The sequence below is a fragment of the Ranitomeya imitator genome, chromosome 4, assembly GCF_032444005.1.
Source record: "Ranitomeya imitator isolate aRanImi1 chromosome 4, aRanImi1.pri, whole genome shotgun sequence".
Taxonomy (NCBI): domain Eukaryota; kingdom Metazoa; phylum Chordata; class Amphibia; order Anura; family Dendrobatidae; genus Ranitomeya; species Ranitomeya imitator.
The window spans coordinates 232,430,365-232,453,746 of NC_091285.1; the positions used below are offsets into that span (position 1 = coordinate 232,430,365).

The 23,382-nt window shown below is 45.4% G+C and overlaps 1 protein-coding gene across 7 annotated transcripts in view; it reads left to right on the forward strand.

Moving 5' to 3' along the window:
* The first annotated feature begins 18,209 nt into the window (after positions 1-18,209).
* The window catches only part of PPFIA2 (PTPRF interacting protein alpha 2), a 570,637-nt gene continuing 565,464 nt past the window's right edge, over positions 18,210-23,382 (forward strand). For 4 of the 7 annotated variants that reach the window (XM_069764410.1, XM_069764411.1, XM_069764413.1 and 1 more), the window contains exon 1: positions 18,470-18,559. The gene's annotated coding sequence lies outside the window, so the exon portion shown is untranslated. Of the gene's footprint in view, positions 18,560-23,382 lie in introns of all 7 variants that reach the window. The other 3 variants (XM_069764416.1, XM_069764417.1, XM_069764412.1) reach the window with 2 other exon arrangements.

Sequence of the window (23,382 nt, forward strand, 5' to 3'; positions counted from 1 at the left end):
CATGCGTCTTTTGAAAAAAAATTTACGCTACAAAAATGCAACATGTAGTGTCGGCCGCGCCCCGGCAGGTGTGGCTAAACGACGCATGCGTCGGCAAACGCATGACAACGCATACAAACGCATGTCCTTGCGTCCCCAATGTTAAAGATATGGGCGCACGACGCATGCGTTCATATGCGTCGACGACGCTGCGGCGAAAGACGCAAATGTGAACGTAGCCTTAGATCTCCAAAGTAAGAACACTACTCTCATTAGGTCTAAGGGATCTATAGTTTTGTCTTGTGGAATCTGGTGAAAGATTAATTTTAAGTGATGCGTCATTAGCACTGGAACACGATTGGATTTGAATATATTCATTTAATGAGTGTAAATTACTAGTGCAGGCAGTGAAACAATTTCTTCCTGCAGGATACTAGGTAGACTCCAAGGTTCCCTAACCCCTATATTGTCCATCTCTGCATTATGTATCTTAGAAGTTCTTGTGTACATGCATAATTTACATTTCTGTAATACGGGAAAACTGTCTGCAATCCATCCTAAATGTCTGCAAAGAAAAGCTACATGATTGCCAGGTTACACATTAAGTAAATAGGTATGAATGATAGTACAAGAACTATAACTTACACAAGGAAATTATCCATTAACATTATGCCAACAGCTATTATGCCTACAAGAAAAAAAAATGAATATCGTATGCATGTGCCCTAGGTACACATACAGGTGCCTCTCACAAAACTAGAATATCATCAAAAAGTTAATTTATTTCAGTTCTTCAATTCAAAAAGTGAAACTCATATGTTATATAGGCTCTGTGCACACGTAGGAAATGTGGTGGAGAATTTTCTGCACAAAATCCGCATCTCCTGGCAGAATCCACAGCTGCGGATTTGCCGCGGTTTTTATGCGGATTTTGTGCGGATTTGCCACGGAATTGATGCGGATTTTATGCAGTTTTTGCCACTGCGGAATTCTATCATGGAGGGGTGCAGAAACGCTGCTGATCCGCACAAAAGAAGTGACATGCACTTCTTTTAAATCCGCAGCTATTCGCACTGATTTTTCCGCACCATCTGCACAACTTTTTTTTTTACCCATTGATTTCCATTGTACTGTAAATCACAGTGCGGATCTGCAGCGTTTCTGGCCAGAAAAATCTGCTGCGGTTCTACAGCAAGTCCGCATCGTGTGCACATAGCCATAGAGTCATTACAAACAGAATGATCTATTTCAAGTGTGTATTTCTGTTAAAGTTGATGATTATGGTTTGCAGCCAATGAAAAACTAGCAAACATAAGGCTAGGTTCACACTGCGTTGTGTGAACCCGTTTAACGGACTACGTTACACCGCGGCATCGTCACACACGCCGATCCAGCGATGACAGCGGGTGATCAGCGACCAAAAAAAGGTCCTGATCATTCCCCAGCGACCAAAGATCTCCCAGCAGGGGCCTGATCGTTGGTCGCTGTCACACATAACGAGATCGTTAGCAGGATCGTTGCTACATCACAAAAAGCGTGACGCTGCAACGATATCGTTAAGGAAATCATTATGTGTGAAGGTACCTTTACCTGGGGCAAAAGGAACTCCAAAAAGCTTAGCAACCCATTCCATAGTATGCAGCATGGACCCATACAATGGGGAATCCTTAGGACCAACACATCAAAAAAATTTAAACCAAAAAATCATCATAATAATGAATGTTGGATGCCCCGCCTGAAACATCATGGACCACCCACTACAAAAAGTACGAAACACCTGAAACAAAAGAACAAGAAAGTGAACAACTCATGGGTCAACAAAGTAAGCCCTGTTTCAAAAACAGCCAAGTAACCGAACACCGTCAAGATAAACTGATAACAACCTAATGTCACACACAATGTGGGAAGACTAAGTGCAACATGAAGGAAAGAGAAGAAAGGAGCCCAACACTAGGGAAGGGGGGACTAGAGACCCCTAGGCTAATCTAAAGTCACCCTGTCTGCCCTAAACGTCCCTATATCGGTTCTGCACTTATCGCTGAACAGGAACCTAATCCCTGCCTGACCCTGGCTATAAGCCCTGCTGAGGAAAGGACAGGGTGCCCACTAGACGATCCCCACTAAAGTCAGATGGGATAGACAAACAAGGGGAACAGTTATCTAGAGTAGACTTAGAGACGTAACAGACATCGTTCAAACACCAAAGAGGAAGATAGCTGATTGCTATAGCTCCAAGCCTCAACAGGGGAAAATGTAAATATCACCATCGACTCCCAGAAGCAGGTAGGAAGTCTATAAACACCCAGTCCAGGTATGTCAATTAGAGCTGGGGGGAGGTTGCCACTGGGTTCAAGAGTTAAAAGGATTAGTAAGGAGTCTGCAAAGTCAACCAAAGAGAGCTTCTGCAGCCAGATGCAGCCTCTGACACACCCATGACACCTAAAGGCAGATTTGATGTCTGTTTTTGCATCAACGCACCTTTACCAAATTTCCTCACCCATTTAGCTGCCTCATCAGAAGATGCATAAACTTCCAAACAAAGCTCAGGTGGAATACCGACATAGCTCGGGAGTAAGAAAGATGCTAAATTAACTGAAACTTATTTGACATCTTTTAGGTACAATCCATAGAAGGGAAACTGTTGTGGATTCTGTTTTTGGGCTCCCTCTGGTGGTTACTGATGGTACTGGGTGACTTGTGTTTTCTGCGGTCTCTGGTGTCCACCTGTTCTATCAGGATATGGGAGTTTCCTATTTAACCTGGCTTTCTTGTCATTTCCTCACCGGCTATCAATGTATTCAGTGTGTCTTGTTACCTCTGCTTCCCGCTTCTGTAATCTTCAGGACAAGCTAAGTTTTTGATTTTCCTGTTCCACGTTTTGCTTAATTTTTGTCTTAGTCCAGCTTGCAGATATGTGATTCCTTTTTGCTGGTTGCTCTAGTGGGCTGATATTACTCCTCATGTTCCATGAATTGGCACATGAGTTCAAGTAATTTCAGGATGGTTTTTTGTAGGGTTTTTCGCTGACCGCGCAGTTCACTTTTGTATCCTCTGCTATCTAGCTTTAGCGGGCCTCATTTTGCTGAATCTGTTTTCATAACTACGTATGTGCTTTCCTCTCATTTCACCGTCATTACATGTGGGGGGCTGCTATTTCTGTGGGGTGTTTCTCTGGAGGCAAGAAAGGTCTGTGTTTCTTCTAATAGGGGAAGTTAGTCCTTCGGCTGGTGCGAGACGTCTAGGATCATCGTAGGCACGTTCCACGGCTACAGCTAGTTGTGTGTTTAGGTTCAGGATCGCGGTCAGCTCAGTTTCCATCACCCTAGAGCTTGTTTTGTTTTTTGTGCTTGTCCTTTTGTGATCCCCTGCCATTGGGATCATGACAGTATAGCCGGCCCAAAAGTGGTATCGTATTGACTGAAGTAGGAGGAAAAGTAGTCTGAGGAAGTGTTTTTTTTTTTTGTTTGTTTTTTTCCCTCAGAGTTTGCTGCCTAGCATTAATTGCAGCCTGGCTGCGTCTTACCTCCTCTTAATCCTTGAATGGCTCTGACCTCAGCTGTTTATCATGGACGTCCAGAGTTTGGCTTCCAGCCTGAATAATCTTGCTGCTAAGGTTCAAAATATACAAGATTTTGTTGTACATGCTCCTATGTCTGAACCTAGAATTCCTATCCCAGAGTTTTTTTCTGGAGATAGATCTAGTTTTCTGAATTTTAGGAACAATTGCAAGTTGTTTCTTTCTTTGAAATCTCGCTCCTCTGGAGACCCTGCTCAGCAAGTCAAAATTGTTATATCTTTCCTGCGGGGTGACCCTCAGAATTGGGCATTTGCATTGGCACCAGGGGATCCTGCGTTGCTCAATGTGGATGCGTTTTTTCTGGCATTGGGTTTGCTCTATGAGGAACCTAACCTAGAAATTCAGGCTGAAAAAGCTTTATTGGCTCTCTCTCAGGGGCAAGATGAAGCAGAAATATATTGTCAGAAATTTCGGAAATGGTCGGTGCTTACTCAGTGGAATGAGTGCGCCCTGGCTGCAAGATTCAGAGATGGCCTTTCTGAGGCCATTAAAGATGTTATGGTGGGGTTCCCTGCGCCTACAGGTCTGAATGAGTCTATGACTATGGCTATTCAGATTGATCGGCGTTTACGGGAGCGCAAACCTGTGCACCATTTGGCGGTGTCTTCTGAACAGGCACCTGAGACAATGCAATGTGATAGAATTCAGTCCAGAAGTGAACGGCAAAACTATAGGCGGAAAAATGGGTTGTGTTTTTATTGTGGTGATTCAGCTCATGTTATATCAGCATGCTCTAAACGCACAAAAAAGGTTGATAAGTCTGTTGCCATTAGTACTTTACAGTCTAAGTTCATTCTGTCTGTGACTCTGATTTGTTCATTATCAGCCATTTCCGTCGATGCCTATGTGGATTCAGGTGCTGCCCTGAGTCTTATGGATTGGTCATTTGCCAACCGCTGTGGGTTTAGTCTGGAGCCTCTGGAAGTCCCTATTCCTTTGAAAGGAATTGACTCTACACCTTTGGCTATGAACAAACCTCAGTACTAGACACAAGTGACCATGCGTATGACTCCCGTTCATCAGGAGGTGATTCGCTTCCTGGTACTGTATAATTTACATGATGTCTTAGTGCTTGGTCTGCCATGGTTACAAACTCATAACCCAGTCTTGGACTGGAAAACGATGTCTGTGTTAAGCTGGGGATGTCAGGGGGTTCATGATGATGCACCTCCGATTTCTATCGCTTCATCTACTCCTTCTGAGGTTCCTGTATTTTTGTCTGATTATCGGGATGTTTTTGAGGAGTCTAAGCTCAATTCGCTTCCTCCTCACAGGGATTGCGATTGTGCTATAGATTTGATTCCTGGCAGTAAATTTCCTAAAGGACGTTTGTTCAATCTGTCAGTGCCAGAGCATACTGCTATGCGGGATTATGTTAAGGAGTCCTTGGAAAAGGGACATATCCGTCCATCTTCGTCCCCTTTGGGAGCAGGTTTTTTTTTGTGGCCAAAAAAGATGGTTCCTTGATGCCTTGTATAGATTACTGTCTTTTGAATAAGATTACAGTCAAATATCAGTATCCTTTGCCATTGTTGACTAATTTGTTCGCTCGCATTAAGGGGGCTAAATGGTTCACTAAGATTGATCTTCGGGGTGCGTATAATCTTGTGCGGATAAAGCAGGGTGATGAGTGGAAAACCGCATTTAATACGCCTGAGGGCCATTTTGAGTATTTGGTGATGCCTTTTGGACTTTCTAATGCTCCTTCTGTCTTCCAGTCCTTTATGCACGATATTTTCCGTGAATATCTGGATAAATTTATGATTGTGTATTTGGATGATGTTTTGTTTTTTTCTGATGACTGGGAGTCCCATGTTCAGCAGGTCAGGAAGGTGTTTCAGGTCCTGCGGGCCTATTCTTTGTTTGTAAAAGGTTCAAAGTGTCTCTTTGGAGTCCAGAAGATTTCTTTTTTGGGGTATATTTTTTCCCCTTCTACTATTGAGATGGATCCCGTCAAGGTTCAGGCTATTTGTGACTGGACGCAGCCTACATCTCTTAAGAGTCTACAGAAGTTCTTGGGCTTTGCTAATTTTTATCGTCGTTTCATAACTAATTTTTCTAGTGTTGTTAAGCCTTTGACGGATTTGACTAAGAAGGGTGCTGATGTTGCTGATTGGTCTCCTGCGGCTGTGGAGGCCTTTCAGGAACTTAAGCGCCGGTTTTCTTCTGCTCCTGTGTTGCGTCAGCCAGATGTTTCGCTTCCTTTTCAGGTTGAGGTTGATGCTTCCGAGATTGGTGCGGGGGCGGTTTTGTCGCAGAGAAGCTCCGATTGCTCAGTGATGAAGCCATGTGCGTTCTTTTCTAGAAAGTTTTCGCCCACTGAGCGGAATTATGATGTTGGTAATCGGGAACTTTTGGCCATGAAGTGGGCATTTGAGGAGTGGCGTCATTGGCTTGAGGGTGCTAGACATCGTGTGGTAGTCTTGACTGATCACAAAAATCTGATTTACCTTGAGTCTGCCAAGCGTCTGAATCCTAGACAGGCTCGTTGGTCACTGTTTTTCTCCCGTTTCGATTTTGTGGTTTCATACCTGCCAGGTTCAAAGAATGTGAAGGCGGATGCTCTTTCTAGGAGTTTTGTGCCTGACTCCCCTGGAAATTCTGAGCCCACTGGTATCCTTAGGGATGGGGTGATTTTGTCGGCTGTCTCCCCAGACTTGCGACGTGCTTTGCAGGAGTTTCAGGCGGATAAACCTGATCGTTGTCCGCCTGAAAGACTGTTTGTTCCGGATAATTGGACCAGTAGAGTCATCTCCGAGGTCCATTCTTCTGCGTTGGCAGGTCATCCTGGAATATTTGGTACTAGAGACTTGGTGGCCAGGTCTTTTTAGTGGCCTTCCTTGTCGAGGGATGTGCGTTCTTTTGTGCAGTCTTGTGAAGTTTGCGCTCGGGCTAAGCCTTGCTGTTCTCGGGCCAGTGGATTGTTGTCACCTTTGCCAATCCCGAAGAGGCCTTGGACGCACATTTCCATGGACTTTATTTCGGATCTCCCTGTCTCTCAAAAAATGTCCGTCATCTGGGTTGTGTGCGACCGCTTTTCTAAGATGGTTCATCTGGTACCCTTGCCTAAGTTACCTTCCTCCTCTGAGTTGGTCCCTCTGTTTTTTCAGAACGTGGTTCGTTTGCATGGGATTCCGGAGAACATCATTTCTGACAGGGGATCCCAGTTTGTGTCTAGATTTTGGCGTACGTTCTGTGCTAAGATGGGCATTGATTTGTCCTTTTCGTCTGCATTCCGTCCTCAGACGAATGGCCAGACGGAACGAACTAATCAGACCTTGGAAACTTATTTAAGGTGTTTTGTTTCTGCTGATCAAGATGACTGGGTTACCTTTTTGCCGCTTGCCGAATTTGCCCTTAATAATCGGGCTAGTTCTGCTACCTTGGTTTCTCCTTTCTTTTGTAATTCGGGGTTTCATCCTCGTTTTTCCTCTGGTCAGGTGGAGCCTTCTGATTGTCCTGGAGTGGACATGGTGGTGGATAGGTTGCATCAGATTTGGAGTCATGTGGTGGACAATTTGAAGTTGTCCCAGGAGAGGGCTCAGCAGTTTGCTAATCGCCGTCGCCGCGTGGGTCCTCGACTTCGTGTTGGGGACTTGGTGTGGTTGTCTTCTCGTTTTGTTCCTATGAAGGTCTCTTCTCCTAAGTTCAAGCCTCGGTTCATCGGTCCCTATAGGATCTTGGAAATTCTTAACCCTGTGTCGTTTCGTTTGGATCTCCCGGCATCGTTTGCTATTCATAATGTGTTCCATCGGTCGTTGTTGCGGAAGTATGAGGTACCTGTTGTTCCTTCGCTTGAACCTCCTGCTCCGGTGCTAGTGGAGGGAGAATTGGAGTATGTTGTGGAGAAGATCTTGGATTCTCGTGTTTCCAGACGGAAACTCCAATATTTGGTCAAGTGGAAGGGTTATGGTCAGGAGGATAATTCTTGGGTGGTTGCCTCTGATGTTCATGCTGCTGATTTGGTTCGTGCATTTCATAGGGCTCATCCTGGTCGCCCTGGTGGTTCTCGTGAGGGTTCGGTGACCCCTCCTCAAGGGGGGGTACTGTTGTGGATTCTGTTTTTGGGCTCCCTCTGGTGGTTACTGATGGTACTGGGTGACTTGTGTTTTCTGCGGTCTCTGGTGTCCACCTATTCTATCAGGATATGGGAGTTTCCTATTTAACCTGGCTTTCTTGTCATTTCCTCGCCGGCTATCAATGTAATCAGTGTGTCTTGTTACCTCTGCTTCCCGCTTCTGTAATCTTCAGGACAAGCTAAGTTTTTGATTTTCCTGTTCCACGTTTTGCTTAATTTTTGTCTTAGTCCAGCTTGCAGATATGTGATTCCTTTTTGCTGGTTGCTCTAGTGGGCTGATATTACTCCTCATGTTCCATGAGTTGGCACATGAGTTCAAGTAATTTCAGGATGGTTTTTTGTAGGGTTTTTCGCTGACCGCGCAGTTCACTTTTGTATCCTCTGCTATCTAGCTTTAGCGGGCCTCATTTTGCTGAATCTGTTTTCATAACTACGTATGTGATTTCCTCTCATTTCACCGTCATTACATGTGGGGGGCTGCTATTTCTGTGGGGTGTTTCTCTGGAGGCAAGAGAGGTCTGTGTTTCTTCTAATAGGGGAAGTTAGTCCTTCGGCTGGTGCGAGACGTCTAGGATCATCGTAGGCACGTTCCCCGGCTACAGCTAGTTGTGTGTTTAGGTTCAGGATCGCGGTCAGCTCAGTTTCCATCACCCTAGAGCTTGTTTTGTTTTTTGTGCTTGTCCTTTTGTGATCCCCTGCCATTGGGATAATGACAGTATAGCCGGCCCAAAAGTGGTATCGTATTGGCTGAAGTAGGAGGAAAAGTAGTCTGAGGAAGTGTTTTTTTTTTTTGTTTTTTTTTTTCCCTCAGAGTTTGTTTTTTGTGCTTGTCCTTTTGTGATCCCCTGCCATTGGGATCATGACAGGAAACCTACAAATCAGGAATTGCCAAATTATCAAAAGGCCCCGCTATCTGGCTAAGTGCTACCTCCTTTCCCAGTTTTTATGACACCACTGCAGTATGCTGATAAGCAGACCGCAAATTATATAAATGACAGGGAATCTCAAATGAAGGCACAGAAACTGAAAACCAACATCAAAATCTGACATCAATAAATCAGCCTTCTCCCTATCGGGGAACCTACTTAGATAGGGAAGCATAGCGGTTAACTTCATCTGTGTTGCTCCCTTGGGAATTACTTGCAGGGGCCTTTCCCTAGACCTTCTTAAAACATCATCCGGCCCCATGCAAAGACCTGCTATAATAGGAGTAGAGATGACCTGGATCCAAATTTACATTGGCCATCATTAAATTGCCAACACAAACCCGTCTTCTGCCCACTAGACGATCCCCACTAAAGTCAGATGGGATAGACAAACAAGGGGAACAGTTATCTAGAGTAGACTTAGAGACGTAACAGACATCGTCCAAACACCAAAGAGGAAGATAGCTGATTGCTATAGCTCCAAGCCTCAACAGGGGAAAATGTAAATATCACCATCGACTCCCAGAAGCAGGCAGGAAGTCTATAAACACCCAGTCCAGGTATGTTAATTAGAGCTGGGGGGAGGTTGCCACTGGGTTCAAGAGTTAAAAGGATTAGTAAGGCGTCTGCAAAGTCAACCAAAGAGAGCTTCTGCAGCCAGATGCAGCCTCTGACACACCCATGACACCTAAAGGCAGATTTGATGTCTGTTTTTGCATCAACGCACCTTTACCAAATTTCCTCACCCATTTAGCTGCCTCATCAGAAGATGCATAAACTTCCAAACAAAGCTCAGGTGGGATACCGACATAGCTCGGGAGTAAGAAAGATGCTAAATTAACTGAAACTTATTTGACATCTTTTAGGTACAATCCCTAGAAGGGAAACCTACAAATCAGGAATTGCCAAATTATCAAAAGGCCCCGCTATCTGGCTAAGTGCTACCTCCTTTCCCAGTTTTTATGACACCACTGCAGTATGCTGATAAGCAGACCGCAAATTATATAAATGACAGGGAATCTCAAATGAAGGCGCAGAAACTGAAAACCAACATCAAAATCTGACATCAATAAATCAGCCTTCTCCCTATCGGGGAACCTACTTAGATAGGGAAGCATAGCGGTTAACTTCATCTGTGTTGCTCCCTTGGGAATTACTTGCAGGGGCCTTTCCCTAGACCTTCTTAAAACATCATCCGGCCCCATGCGAAGACCTGCTATAATAGGAGTAGAGATGACCTGGATCCAAATTTACATTGGCCATCATTAAATTGCCAACACAAACCCGTCTTCTGCCCTTCTGACCCTCCAGATTGACTACCCATTTCCTGGCTCCCTGATTGACCAGCCGAACCAGCTCTGCTTTGAAAAGGATGCCTGTACCTAGATGGGGATACCACTCTTAACCGAATCCCAGTATCTTTTTAATCCCACCTAATGGTCGGCCTGAAAGCCTTTTGCTGACAAAATTGTTTGTCGTATCTCAGTCATTCCTGACCGCCATAAATCCTATATGCTTCACATATGGAAACAAAATAATAAAAAAAGAGGGGAACAATTCTCAGGCGTTTTCTCACCTATAACAGTCACCAAAATCGCAAATGCTTGCAACCAATTAGTAAAGGTTTGAGCAATCAAGCACCATCTGTGCTTTTACTCATCCCCTTTTTTACTATCAACCGTTTTCACTTTTGTCCAAATTAAATTTATCAAGAGTCAAAAGGGAAAAAATGTAGACGTACTCATCTTTCCTAATCTTTTCCCTTACCTGTTTATAAGGTGGGCGCCTAACTGCCTTCGAAGCAAACTTAAACTTTACCCCGTGCTTTATCATCCAAATTAATCTTATCACCTTTATCACTTCCTGTCTGAACTGATACTGACACCGGGGCCGCTGCCTGTGCCACCCCATCCAAACTACTATTAACCCCTTTTTGACATTGGGCTTAATAGTACGCCGATGTCAGACTTCCCGTTTGGTGCAGGCACCAGCGCTGAGCCCGCACCATTCCAGGGACATGTCAGTTGATATATACAGCTGACATGTGCCCGCAACAGCCGTGGGTGAAATCTTGATCCACCCCCCGACTGTTAACTAGTTAAATGCTGCTGTCAAATTCTAACAGCGGCATTTAAATCGCGCTTACGAGAAGCATGTCGTAAATCCCGCCCATCAGTGACCCCAACACATGGTCAACGATGGGTAGGCATGACAAACAACTAGAGGTCTGAAGCAAAATGGTATCAATAAAAACCTCAACTCAGCGCACAAAAAATAAGCCCTCACTCAGCCCCAGGTCACGAAAGAAGGAGACGCTACAGGTCTGGGACAATGGTGCAGTTTTTTTTGTACCATACTTTGGATTTTTTAACCACTTAAATAAAAAAAGAATCATAACGGCAGATTAGTTGTAGCATTTAGTGAACATGGTAAAAAAAAAAAAAAACATTGGAATTGTACTTTTTTGCAATTTCACCGCCAATTTTTTTTTTACATTTTCCAGTACATGATATGTTAACACCAATGGTGTTTTTCAAAAGTACAACTTGTCCTGTAAAAAACAAGCCCTCACATGTCTATACTGACAGAAAAATAAAAAAGGTATGGCTCTGGGAAGAAGGGGAGCAAAAAACGAAAACGCAAAAATGGAAATACCTCTGGTCGTGAAGGGGTTAACATCCCCACCCGACGTGACCCATACCAACAATTGTGCCGGGGGTCATCCCCCACATTCCAGCCACTATAAAAGCTCCTTGACATTAGCTAATATATCTGTAACCCCGTCCCGTCAAACTACCGCTCACATTTTAACTACCGACTTCACTCTGCAACATACTTGATTACTAAATCCACCCTGTGACACATCATGACCAAGAACTACACACCGAGACAAAATGAAAGGGGGAAAAGGAGAAACCTGTACCCGACAGTGCGCCTAACACACCGAATACACCCTGCGACATAATAGGAGGAAATAGACAAGACAAAGAATAATACTGACCAGGCTGCTAGTGAGCTGTGATCTCACCTGCCAGAAATCCAGCATTCAGACGGCTGTCATGTGCATCGGTTCCCGAGCTCCTGACAAATGGATCCTCAGCAGGTGGAGGTGGAGGGGTGCCATAACCCTGAGATCCTGAAAAATGCAGAACGCCCTGAGGGAATTACACTAATGTAGAGGGTGAACCAACCGGCTGAGATACCAGGAGGGGGAGCCTCTGGCAATCAGCCCACCGTCCGATACCGCCAAGACCTGGTTCTGGAGCAGGTCGTCATTGGTGGCAGAAGCAGGAAGCCCGATAGGCACATCGCCGCTATGGCCCACTGTTAATGACGTGTTTCCTGTTGTCTCAGCAGTAGCAAGCCCCACCCCATCAACAGCGGAGGCCTACTAACCACCGCGGAGCTAAGCCACGCACCTGGATTCCTCGAGGTCCAAGACCTGGCAGAGAGGCTGGGGTGTGGCTCTCGGACTGGAGGGTCCCTTGAGTGGCTCCTGCACTGACACCCAGCCCATGGAGCCTGGTCAGGGGACAACCGCATTGGTGTCCGAGATCTATTAGGGTGCCGCTCTGTGACAAGGGTGACTTGCTCTGTGACTCCCCCAACCCCCTTTAAAAATGCCCCCTCACTAACACCTCCCATTAACCCTTGCCCCACTCCCTCCAAATGCTCGTCATGCCTGCCTCCGCCCACTGTGCAAGCCCAGGGCTCCGGCTATCCTTTAAAGAATGGATTGACAATGCGTATGATTGACTGCTACTCTATTCAATCCCTATGTGGCTACTGAGCGTTGCGCTCAGCTTTTTCCAGTAACTCCGAAGAAAATGAATGGATCAGCATTCGAGCATCTGACTTACCATGGAGCGCCCGCTAGGACCCTGGGGTACTCGGGCCAGGACCGGTGGTCATTAAAGGGGTAGTCACGGTGGTGGTGACTCAGGCTGTGGCCCTGGGCGTTCGAGTTAAAGGGAAGGTCTTTAAAGGGGTTGTTGTGAATAAAGAATGTTCGTGACGCCACCTGTGTTATTCAGTCAGGGATGACCGACGCTGCTTAAAGAGGTCCACTGGGGATGATCTTATTGCAGCAGGGATGGTATGGCTTCCCACAAGTGAAGCTTAGTCCCCAGGGCTCCCAGTGTAGTAGGTAAAGATGGTAGATGGTGACGTGCAGGAAAGAATGAGAGGACACAAGGTTGCAGTCTCTTTAACTTTTACTGATGTAATGCAGCCACAGTCCAGGGTACAGATCACAGGTGCTGGTGAGGGCCAGCCAACTTAGAAGTGATTTGGAATCTCCCTAGCCAGGTGGGGTTGGAAGCCTTCCTTAATGCGCTGTGTTGTCGTCCCTTGCTACCTAAGGCTTCACACAAAGTCCTCACTTTCTCCCTGTCCTGTTAGCAGGACAATAATCCATATGGCAGGCAACTCAAGCCTTTTTACAGGTGTCCCTTCTTGCGGCGACTCCAGGCTCTATATGCTGCTTTACCTTCGGATGTAATGGTGGACAGGCGACTTGAAATCTCCTGCCCGCCGGTTTCTGCTGTGGGGCATACAGTTACACCCACAACCTCAGAATTCCGGCCTCCAGTATTCTGCGCTGATTCTGGGGTGAGTCCTTTCGTAGCTCCACTCCCAGTATCTTTTCTCTCCTTCACCTCTTCTCCCCTCTCAGTCTCTTACAATCTGCTTTGTCTCTCTCTTCTCTTTCCAGGAGCTGCAGAACCTTGTGTCTGCACGGCCCCAGCTTTCCACTCTTCACTCCTTACTCTCAGATTTTCTCTCACAGAATAACTAACTCATCCTCCAGCCAGAATATATCTAGGGAAGTCCCCCTGTAACCGGGTCTCGAGCTCCCCCTTCTGGCCGGGAGTCAGAACAGTGTTGTATATACTGGTTACTTGTTAAAGAGATCCTCGTTTCCAAGCATGGCATCACCCTCCTCGTGAGGAAGTCAACACCACTGTGACAACCGAACTCCTGGGGTGTCACAACCACTTCTTTCTAACAGAGATAAGACTGTTCTATTGGGATAAAAGTTCCCCTTTCTGTTGATTGGTGTGGATCTCAGTGGTTGGACACCCACCTTTTCATAAGTTAGCATATATTCTGTGAATAGATGAAAACTTGTTTTCACCAGAAAACCCTTTTAAAGGGGTTGTCCACTACTCTGACAACCCTGTCTCCATTATCATGTTTGCCTCGAGTAAAATCACACTTGTACTCACCTCCAGAGCCGGCGCCATTCCGGTGGTGTTGACACTTGCGCCATATTGTTATGTCCAACATTGGGCGTAATAATACTCCCATATCGGACTCCCTCCCTTTGATGTGGGCTCTGGCGGTGAGCCCACATCTTTCCCAGCACATGTCAGCTGTTTTGAACAGCTGACATGTGCCTGGAACAGCCGCTGGTGGAATCGCGATCCACCCCCTGCTTTTAACCCATTAAATGCTGCAATCAAATGCTGACAGTGGCATATAACACACATTTCCGGCAATTGCGCCGGAAATCCGCCCATCGGTGACCCCGTCACATGATCGCGGGTCACCGATGCATTGGCATGACAACCAGAGGTCTCCTGGAGTCCTCTGTTTGTCACTGCTAGATTGCTATGAGCACCACCCGGTGGCACTCATAGCAAGTGAGGTATCTGATCATTGCCTGCATGTAGCAGAGCCAATCGGGTTATGGCAGCGTCTAGTCTCCCATGGAGTTTATTGAAGCATGCCAAGAGTGAAAAAAAAAATGTTTTTAAAAATATAAAAAAAAATAAAAGTTCAAATCACCACCCCACTTAAAATAAAACAATAAAAAAAATCAAACATACACATATTTGGTAAAATAAAAAAAGGATTAACCTGATCGCTAAACGGCATAGCAAGAAAAAAAAAGTAAAAACGGCAGAATTATGTTTTTTGGTCAGGCGATCTAAAGATCACATCGCACCAAAATGCTGTCATTAAAAATGTTAGCTCGGCATGCAAAAAAAAAGCCCTCACCCAACTCCAGATCACAAAAAATGGAGATGCTACGAGTGTCGGAAAATGGCACAATTTTTTTTTTCTTTCAAAGTTTGGAATTTTTTTTCACCACTTAGATTAAAAAGGACCTAGACATGTTTGGTGTCTATGAACTCGTAATGACCTGGAAAATCATAATGGCCAGTTTTAGCATTTAGTGAACACAGTAAAAAAAGCCAAACACAAAACAAGTGTGGGATTGCACTTTGTTTGCAATTTCAATGCATTTTGAATTTTTTTCCCGTTTTTCAGTTCACGATATGTTAAAACCTATGATGATGTCATTCAAAAATACAACTTATCCCGCAAAAAACAAGCCCTCACATGGCCATATTGATGGAAAAATAAAAAAGTTATGGGTCTGGGAAGAAGGGGAACAAAAAAATGAAAACGGAAAAACGAAAAAAGCTTCAGTCATTAAGGGGTTAAAGTTTAATGTGTCCAAAGGCGAGAGAGTGAGTGCCACAGCACCGGAATGGCACTGGCACTGGAAGAGAGTATAGGTGTTGCTATTTTACACAGAGCAAATATGCTGACTGAGTTGTCCAACTAGTGAACAATTCCTTTAACAACAGTTTGCTTTAGAAAAAATTATACTCACCTGCCGTGGTGGCGCCATTCCAGTGGTGTCAGCACTCGCAGTTCTGGAGCTCTTGTGTGGTTGTTGTGACACGTGGTGCCCGACACCCAATCAGTGCTGGTGTCACTGTCTCCGGCACCATTCGAATTGGACATGAAGAGGAGGTCCAGGCTGCAGCTGATTTCTGACTTCTCTTCATGTTCAATTCATGCAAAGGCGGGACGAGTGATGCCAGCGCTGATTGGGCGCCGATTACCATGTGTCACGGGACAGCGGGTGCTGACACCGCTAGAAAGGTGACAGTGTGGGAGGTGAGCAGGCTCGGACTGGCCCATAGGGGAACAGGGGAATCCCCCAGAGGGTCCCTGTGCAGATCTGGGCCCCCAACTGCACTGTATGGGCAGTATATGGCATAATTCACTTGATTCACTCTGTACAAAAAAAGCAGCATCTCATCATTCATTAAAGGGAACCTGTCACCCCCAAAATGGAAGGTGAGCTAAGCCCACCAGCATCGGGGCTTATCTACAGCATTCTGGAATGCTGTAGATAAGCCCCCGATGTATCCTGAAAGATGAGAAAAAGAGGTTAGATTATACTCACCCAGGGGCGGTCCCGTACTGCAGTGTGCAGGCTCCGGGAAAGGTCTGAGAGGCCCAGCGTCTGCACACTGCAGTACTTTGCTCTGCCCTCAACAGGGCAGACCAAGTACGCCTGTGTCGGTGCCTCAGCGTGAATACAAGAAGAGGACGTCATCGTAAGAAGATGGGAGGCCCCAGATCGGACCGCAACACCCATCGGACCAGAACCAGACTGGGACCTCCCCTGGGTGAGTAAAATCTAACCTCTTTTTCTCATCTTTCAGGATACATCGGGGGCTTATCTGCAGCATTACAGAATGCTGTAGATAAGCCCCTGATGCTGGTAGGCTTAGCTCACCTTCGATTTTGGGGGTGACAGGTTCCCTTTAACCCAACTACCCAGTTTATTATTATATAGAGGTATAGGTAAATTTGTGAATGAGGGTAATGTAATATCTGTATGCAGATGAAATGTGGACCCCCCAAAGTCAATTTTACTGGTGGGCCCTTAGCACCACAGTCCGACACTGAAAGTGAGTATAGGTTTTTTATTTTATTGGACCAAACCTGTAGTTCAAGAAGGGGTAGTGGACAACCCATTTAAAGCTGACAGATTTGTCCAATGGCATGGGGTGGGCACCGGTCTGAACTGTGTGCCCTCCCATGCTGCTAGCAAAGGAAATTTTCCCTCTGCAGCATATCAGAAGCCAGCGCCGAGGTTGGTGGGTTCCGGCGGTATCTGACCATCTTCAGAGCAGGGCGAGCAGGCTCTATGCCCTCAATCAGACGTCTATTTTTGAAGAATGTGTTCAATCACCATTTTCCATGAATAGAACATGTACCCAGTATAATATATGGAGCTGATCACATGTTTATGTGTTTTTGTAGACCATGTGTCTGTTATAAAAATCATAGATACATATCTGTTTTTGATTGAAGTCACGGATCAAAATCACCCATACAAGTATACGAGTCCCTGCAAATCGCAGGCAGCCTATCATTAACACTGTAATGGATGGGAGAAGGTTTGTCATTTATTGATTTTTCCATATATGTGTAAATCACTGACCACACACTGATGGCGCAAAATGACAATGACCAAACACTGATGAAAGACACTGAGGACTCTCAGACAGTTTTTGGCATGCCAGAAGAATTCACTGAACAGAGCAGTAGGATTTTTCAAAGTAACTGTGCAATTTTAGATGAAATGAGGTAATAAAAAAATCAGGTTGTGAAGGCGAACATAGAGCTTAATGTAGAGGGACCTGCCCTAATGACGGTTCTCCGTGTGCTGGGATTAATGATCTTAATAACCCAACTATGGTCCAAATGTCAAACGCACACCAGGCTTTCTCAGTATTCGTGTAGGGCAATAATCCTATTAAGGAAGGCTCCTTCTAAGCACAGACCTTCTCTTAGAGGAGCAGATGAGTAGTGCCAGCGTTTCTGGGCATTACTGACTACCCTCCGTATTATTGGCCCTGAATGCCTGCAGGATGAAGCCCTGAAGGACATTCACCATGAATGGAGCATCGGCCATGCACTTGACATCACATGGAGTCAGGCTGAGTGAAATGGCTCAGATACCTTGTGAATTATATTGCGTTGACTCCCCAGAGTAAGACAAGGTTAACCCTTGCGTGAAGCAAATGCTCACATCAAACAGGCACAAACATCTCAAGGCAACTGGGGATATCTGCACGCAAGAGGGGGTGGGATTACCTCAGAATTTATTTAGGGACTGGTTGAAACCATTGAGTCAAGCCAGGGAGCAGAATGATGGTGGAAGAACTTCCCGCGGACCCTTCACATCATCCACATTCCCGGTCATAGTTCTGTCAATTAAGATTTATGTGCTTTGCAATAATCCTATTCTATTCATTAATAATAATACGCCATTAATATTCAATGTCAAAAAGCATTTTCCTGCAAGTAAAAACGCAATGAAATCAAAATAATTCAATTTACATAACATTTTATAATACTTCTTTAAAAGATTGTGAAAAATTACAATATTTACATTTAATAATAATATTGTTTTACTTACAGGAAAATGCTTTCTAACACTGAATATTAATGGTGTATGAGTATAATGGTATGACCATGAATGGTTTTAATATTATTATTACTACATTATATATCTACCGTATATATATCTGCATATATATAATCAACTGCTTATCTTTCTATTGCCTGGAAAAGAATAGATGACAACCATGTAATTGGCCTCACAACTTTTCCTGGCCCCTGAATGGCAATTCTGCTTAGTTCTCCAATAATTCATCCCATGCTCTCAGGAATCAGGGGTCTGGGAAAGCTGGGTAGTGAGCCATATTGGAGGAAGGCTGTTGGCCAGTGTTTCTCTTGAGCTGATAATTGCATGTCATATGTTCCTTGCCAGCCATCTCGGAGCCACACATCCATGACACCTGGCACCTTGCACACACGATGCCCCAGCACAGTGCCAGGCAGCAGCTCTCATTCCCAGGCAGCTGTCAGATGATGCTGGAGCTTTAAGAGACACCTCCTCCCCTCCTCTGCTCTAAACAATGGTTTCACCCGAGCTCTGCTTCCCATTGCAAAATTTGTAATGTGCCATTTTTGCCATGGATGCCTTTCCATTTGGGTGCTGAGAGGGGAGGCAGACATGCCCAGGTGCCCAGCTGCTTCTGGCTGCACACTGGTGCCTGCTGTGAGGCCAGCATATAGTGCTGGGATTGATGGGGACATGGTCCAGGAGGGGTCTTCTGTGTGAGACTGCAGACTGAGCTCATTGATTTCTTGGAGGAAGGAGCAGCAGCTGGAGATCAGGTAAGGGCATTGTCTTCTCCTTCTCAGGCAGGAAAGTTGGCCAATGCCTGCAGATCCCTCCCTGCAGCTGGGCATGGATGTGTGCCCATCGGTCAGCACTGGCCACACTGCATGTCAGGTGTGTGCTCTGCTGGATCATTCTACCACTTACTACAGTCATTGGCGTCAGTGCATGGAGTGCGCCGGCAGGCAGGAGTTAAGTGGGAGGAGCACTGTGCATGATGTAATGCAATTGAGACAATGGCAAGCGTTTTCCTGCAAGAATAAAAGCGTGCGGCTCTTACTGTAAGGTGCAAATGGTGGGGTGGTGTCCAGAGAGGGGGTCTGTGGCAGCAGGTGGGCACACACTGCAGGAGGTGGCACCTGTCAGCCTGGCAGTGGGCTGGAGGGTGGCAGGGTCACCCTGGTCAGTGTGGCACATAGGTGTCCTATGAGGGTGTGGCTGGCCAGGCTCCTACCCAGGTGCAGGGCATCAAGTGTCCATATCTGCAGGAGGGCTCTGCCCATGTCATGGCACCAGTGCCTGTCGCTGGCTGTGTGTGCATTGGCCCCTGCAGCATGTCCACCTAGAGGAGCCATTACACCCCAGACATCACTTCATCTCTAACTTGCTGCAGATGAAAAGTGCCAAATCCACACGCAGAAAGTCCGGTACGGACCCTAAATATTTCATGTGCAATTATAGATTGGCAGCGATACCCCCGAATACTCCGCTGAGCCACATGGTGCCAGCATCCTTGCCCACGGCACTATTGATACTAGGACTTAATAGGTATTATTTTACTTTTGTCCCTGCGTTTTGGTTTCTGTAATATCCACATGAAGTGTGCATTGTCAAGAGCAGCTTTGAAATGGAAAAGACTCATGTAAAAACTCGTGGCGCGATGCTACGGGGAACAGTGTTTTATAAGTTTTGCCAAGAGAGAGATTGTAAGAAAAGAGAAAACGGATCCCTGAGAGCAGATGTCAAGGACTAGATTTGTTTAGGATCTAGTTTTTATCTTTAATAAACATTTTTTTAATTTGAGCAGAAAGCCAACAAATCCAATTAATGTCCTCATTGTGTGACCTAGTACCAGAATCTTGTGACCAAGTATCAGAGTCTGGTGACCTAGTACCAGAGTCTGATGACGTAGTACCAGTGTCTTGTGACCTAGTACCAGACTCTGGTTACCAAGTTCCGGAGTCTGGTGACCTAGTACCAGAATCTTGTGACCCAGTACCAGAGTCTGGTGACCCAGTATCGGAGTCTGGTGACCTAGTACCATAGTCTGGTGACTTAGTACCAGAATTCTGTGACCAAGTAGCAGAGCCTGGTGACCTAGTACCAGAGTGTGATGACGTAGTACCAGTATCTTGTGACCTAGTACCAGAGTCTGGTTACCAAGTTCCAGAGTCTGGTGACCTAGTACCAGAATCCTGTGACAAAGTACAAGAGTCTGGTGACCTAGTACCAGAGACTGATGACCTAGTACCAGTATCTTGTGACCTAGTATCGGAGTCTGTTGACCCAGTACCGGAGTCTGGTGACCTAATACCAGAGTCTGATAACCTAATACCAGAGTCTGGTGACATAGTACCAGTATTTTGTGACCCAGTATCGGAGTCTGGTGACCTAGTACCGGAGTCTGGTGACCTAATACCAGAGTCTGATAACCTAATACCAGAGTCTGGTGACCTAGTACCAGAATCCTGTGACCAAGTAGCAGAGTCTGGTGACCTAGTACCAGAGTCTGGTGATCTAATACCAGAGTCTGATAACCTAATACCAGAGTCTGGTGACATAGTACCAGTATTTTGTGACCCAGTACCGGAGTCTGGTGACCTAATACCCGAGGCTTGTGACTTAATACCAGAGTCTGGCGACATAGTACCAGTATTTTGTGACCCAGTACCGGAGTCTGGTGACCTATATACCGGAGTCTGGTGACCTGATACCAGAGTCTGATAACCTAATACCAGAGTCTGGTGACATAGTGCCGGTATTTTGTGACCCAGTACCGGAGTCTGGTGACCTAATACCAGAGTCTGGTGACATGGTACCTGTATCTTGTGACCTAGTTCCGGAGTCTGGTGACCTAATACCATAGTCTGGTGACCTAGTACCAGAGTCTGATGACCTTGTACAAGTATCTTGTGTCCTAGTATCGGAGTCTGGTGACCCAGTACTGGAGTCTGGTGACCCAGTACTGGAGTCTGGTGATCCAGTACTGGAGTCTGGTGACTTAGTACTGGAGTCTGGTGACTTAGTACTGGAGTCTGGTGACCCAGTACTGGAGTCTGGTGATCCAGTACTGGAGTCTGGTGACTTAGTACTGGAGTCTGGTGACCTAGTTCCGGAGTATGGTGACCTAATACCAGAGTCTGATGACATAGTACCAGTATTTTGTGACCTAGTACCGGAGTCTGGTAACCTAGTATTTGTTTCCTGCAAAGATCTGCAAAATACTGGAATTCCCAAATTGCAGAAGACTGAATAGAGAAGTATTAAGGTGTACTCTTTTTTTGTATGATGTTAACTGTATATTATGTGGTATACATTTTTTTTCCTTTTGGCAGTCTGACTTTACTGAGCGCGGTGTGTTATACCACTATACTGCCTGATACTCCAGCACATATCATTAACGCTGAATTAAAGGAATTTTTCTCCTAGATATACATATTGAATCAGGTTTTGAGAAATAAAAACTTTTTATACCGTTTTATACAGGTCGTTTACACATATGTAATTCAGATTTCATCCTTTTTATCTTTTTTGCAGAATGGAATGTGGTGCTAGTGTAAACCAATATAGCTATTCACACTCCCGTTTTTTCCTGTTAAAAAGCAGCATGTGCTATTTTAACCTGTTTTACAGATATAATGCATCAATTGAAGGCTATAGACAGTGATTAAAGGGGTTGTTTAGCACAGTGAAATTTTTTTCAGCAAGCCCCTCAGCCTGCTGAATCCTTGCAATGTGTAACCCACACACTGTAATTAAATCGGATTAAATCGGACAAGTGCTATCCATGGTTTTCATGGGTAGCTCTCGTACCCATGATATTCTGTGGGGCTGTGCACATGTCCAATTTTGTGTCAGATCAAAATTGGCAATGCCAGTCTCTGAGGCCATGATATCCATCGGACCACATTCAGATGACTCAGTGCCATAAAATTTTCATATTCAGAACCTTTGCTCAGACACTCATATTTAAGTCACATGCTGTCCATTTCCTTTTGATCATCCTTGAAATGGTTCCACTCCTTCATTGGAGTCCAGCTGTGTTTAATAAAACTGATAGGACTTGATTTGGAAAGGCACACATCTGTCTATATAAGACCTCACAGCTCACAGTGCATGTCAGACCAAATGAGAATCATGAGGTCAAAGGAACTCGACACGGAGCTCAGAGACAGAATTGTGGCAAGGCACAGATCTGGCCAACGTTAGGCAAGGTTCACATTGTGTTGGTGCAGTCCGTTCAATGCATGCGTTAAACGGACTGCACCAATTCTAGTGCCTTTTAAATATCGCGTTATGCGATCGCGATAGCGCAGATGTTCCACCTACGCTATCGGTGACAGACCCGGAAACGCTGCAGCCCGCGTCCGAGGGTTACTCACAGAATGACGGCACATCGCTAACGCCATAGTGGCAGTCACTGGGTGCGCTAATGCATCCGTTACATAGCGTTTGTGCTGCTATGTAACGGATGCCGTCAGCGCATTGCCATTGATGCAATGTGAACCCGGCCTTACAAAAGAATTTCTGTAGTACTCAAGGTGCCTAAGAGCACAGTGGCCTCCATAATGAAAGAAGTTTGGGACCACCAAAAGTCTTCCTAGACCTAGCCGTCCAGCCAAACTGAGCCATCGTGGGAGAAGAGCCTTGGTGAGAGAGGTAAAGAAGAACCCCAAGATCACTGTGGCTGAGCTCCAGAGATGCAGTAGGGAGATGGGAGAAAGTTCCACAAAGTCAGCTATCACTGCAGCCCTCCACCAGTTGGGCCTTTATGGCAGAGTGGCCCAATGGAAGCCTCTCCTCAGTGCAAGACATATGAAAGCCCGCATTAAGATTGCTAAAAAACACATGAAGGACTCCCAGACTATGAGAAATAAGATTCTCTGGTCTGATGAGACGAAGATAGACATTTTTGGCACTGCTCATCATCTGCCCAATATAATCCCAACAGTGAAACATGGTGGTGGCAGCATCATGCTATGGGGGTGTTTTTCAGCTGCCGGGACAGGACGACTGGATGTCATTGAAGGAAACATGAATGTGGCCAAGTACAGAAATATCCTGGACGAAAACCTCTTCCAAAGTCCACTGGACCTCAGACTTGGCCGAAGGTTCACCTTCGAACAAGACAATGACTCTAAGCACACAGCTAAAATAACAAAGGAGTGGCTTCAGAACAACTCTGTGACCATTCTTGACTGGCCCAGCCAGAGCCCTGACCTAAACCCAATTGAGCATCTCTGGAGAAACCTGAAAATGGCGTCCACCAACGTTCACCATCCAACCTGACAGAACTGGAGAGGATCTGCATGGAACAATGGCAGAGGATCCCCAAATCTAGGCGTGAAAAACTTGTTACATCATTCCCAAGAAGACTCATGGCTGTACTAGCTCAAAAGGGTTCTTCCACTCAATACTGAGCAAAGGGTCTGAATACTTATGTGATATTTCAGATTTTCTTTTTTTTTTTAATTTGCAAAAATTACTACATTTCTGTTTTTTTTCAGTCAAGATGGGGTGCAGAGTATACATTAATGAGAAAAAAAATAACTTTTTTGAATTTACCAAATGGGTGCAGTGAAACAAAGAGTGAAAAATG